Here is a 2600-nt window from a genome sequence, read left to right as displayed (position 1 = left end):
GAGCCAGCAGCCAGCTTACTCCCAAGGGATCCTGGTGCTGAAGGAATATGAGTAACTGAAATCCCAGGCTATAGATTTCAAGAGTGTTGCCTCCAATTCTTGACAATTGCATAGATATAACAATTTATATAAGAACTAAATAGATTTGTGGGTTACCCTGTAAACTTAACCACCATGTATAACACGTAGAAATTTTCTTCTATTCCTGCTTTGTTAAGAGATTTCTTTAAAAATCAGGAATGGATAGTGCCTTTTTTCGAATGCTTTTTCTGAGTCCTATCGAGATGATCATATTACTTTCTCTTTTGGTTGTTGATATGGGGAATAATGTTGATGAATTTTTGAACGTTAAATCAACCTTGCATTTCTGGAATAAACTCCACTTGGTCATCACGTATTATCCTTAGTTTTTGTTTTATCTGATTTTTTATTACTTTGCTGAGGATTTTTTCAGGTATGTTCATGAGGGATACCTTCTGTGATTTCTCTTCTGTTATGTTTTTGTCTGTTTTTGGTATCAGAGTAATGCTGGCCTCATTTAGAAGAGTTGGGAAGCATTCACTCATTATCAATTTTCTGGAAGAGTTTATGTAGAATGGTAATTCTTCCTTCAATGTTTGGGAAAATTCACCAGTGAAGCCATCTGTGCCGGAGTTTTCTTTGTGGGAAGGTTTGTAACAACAAACTCAATTTCTTTGATAGCCGTAGAGAGGCTACTCAGAATATCCAAGCTTATTTTCGAGGGATCTTTGTTAGTTTGTGTCTTTCAAGTTATCTCTCCACTTTATCCAAGTTGTTTAACTTATTGGTATAAACTTGTCTATCCTTACTATCCTTTTAATATCTTTAGAATCTGCAGTGATGTCATTTCGCTCCTTCCCAATGTTGATAATTCATGTTATCTCACATTTTTCCCTTATAAGTCTGGCTAGAAGTTTATCAAGTTTATTAAAGTTCTCAAAAAACCAGCTCTTGATATCACTGATATTCTCTATTACTTTTTTCCCGATTTTATTAACATATACACTGACATTTATTATTTCCTTCCTTTGGCTCACTCTGTTTAACTTGCTCCTCCGTTCTAGTTTTTTAAATTGGAAGCTGAGGTCTTTAAGACCTTTTCACTTTTCTAATATAGACAGTTAGTACTATAAATTTTCTTCTAAGTTCTGCTTTAGAGGAAGCCCACAGATTATTTTTTGGGGGGGGCCTTCAAGTTTTTATTGATCATAACTTATTTTTTCGTTCATCTGCAGAAAATAATTTTTGAATGCCTCCTACTTAGCTGTCACTGCCCTAGACACTTTCATAGGCCTTTCACCTTCATCCTCACAACAGCCCTGTGAGGTAGGAATTGGCCCCATTTTACAGAGTTCATAACAGGTAGGAGATTATTGCTTCAAATACTTCTATTTGCCCCATGTTTTCAGGGACTAGAGGTTCTTATTGAGTCATTTGGTCAAGAGCTCTCACTGGTCAGGGGTTCCTATAGGTTGCTCTAAGATTCAAAGAATCAAACTACTAGAATTTTCCTGCGACAGGAGTGATGGGGTCGGTGGGATAAGAGTGAAGGAACTAGAGGCAGTAGTCTCTCCCTTTGTAGCACCATTTGAGTTTGCTTTGGTCACGTGTGCACAGCGGGGGGAGGGGACAGTGGGAGAGGAGGGAAAGTGATTATAAGTCTTCTGGCTTCTTCAGGATGAGCTTCCTCACAAGCGCTGTAATCTGGGACCCGATCTCCTCCACCGACAGGGTTGGGTCCCAAGCGCCCTACCACCTTTCCAACTGGGGCCACTAGGTACTTACAGAGGTTGCCGGTGGGCTCCTTCCCAGAAGTCTGGGTCAGGTACTTGAAGGCAGGGTGGGCACCAGTGCCGATGACTGCGATCTTGCTAAACATGGGGAAAGAGACACTGTAGGTGCGGCGGGCAAAGCTCTCCCTCTCCTTTTAATGTCAGGCGCCTGTTGGCCAAATTGGCCAAACTGGTTGCAGAGGAACGCAAGCACGTTGAAATGATGGGACCCCAGGTCCCGCTGTAGCTGCTGCAGGGCCTGGTGGCGCTGGTCTGTAAAGCCTCACTCGCTAGCCATTTTCCCCACCAGGGACACCGAGCCGCGGTGCTTCTCCAGCGACACCGTCTTGCCCCGGATGCTGACCGCCTTGAAGTCGTAGAAGTCCTGGTCCCGCTGCGCGCAGGTGGCAGCCGCCCCGAGCAGCCACACCGCAGCCAGTGCCGCCACCTGACTCGCTCCCGAGCAGGTGGCGTGGCAAGGGCAAAGGCGGGGCGCGGCCCACAAATTTTTATATGTTGTATTTTTGTTTTAATCAGATCAAAATTTCTAATTTCTCTTTTGATTTCTTGTGACCCATAGGTTATATCGAGGTGTGTTATTTACTTTCCAAATATTTGGAGATTTTTTCCCAAATATTTCTATTATGGAATACTTATTTCCTGCTACTGTGGTCAGAAAACATACTTGTATGATTTGAATTTTTTGAATTTATTGAAATATTTAGTATGACTTGGAATATGGTCTACCTTGGAAGTGTAATGTGTGCATGAAGATAAGAATTTTGTATTCTGTTGCTGGGTATAATG

The 2600-nt window shown here is 42.0% G+C and overlaps 1 pseudogene across 1 annotated transcript; it reads right to left on the bottom strand.

The window, feature by feature from the left end:
- Positions 1 to 965: 965 nt before the first annotated feature.
- On the bottom strand, positions 966 to 2307 carry LOC309665818 (glutathione peroxidase 7 pseudogene; annotated as a pseudogene). The gene has a single exon. The product of its transcript is annotated as a glutathione peroxidase 7 pseudogene (transcript).
- Between the last annotated feature and the right edge of the window lie 293 nt (positions 2308 to 2600).

Source organism: Balaenoptera physalus (genome assembly GCF_965194825.1).
Source record: "Balaenoptera physalus genome assembly, chromosome: 8".
Taxonomy (NCBI): Eukaryota; Metazoa; Chordata; class Mammalia; order Artiodactyla; family Balaenopteridae; genus Balaenoptera; species Balaenoptera physalus.
Note: the sequence above shows the minus strand (reverse complement) of the source record. Positions and strands in the feature narration are given on the sequence as shown.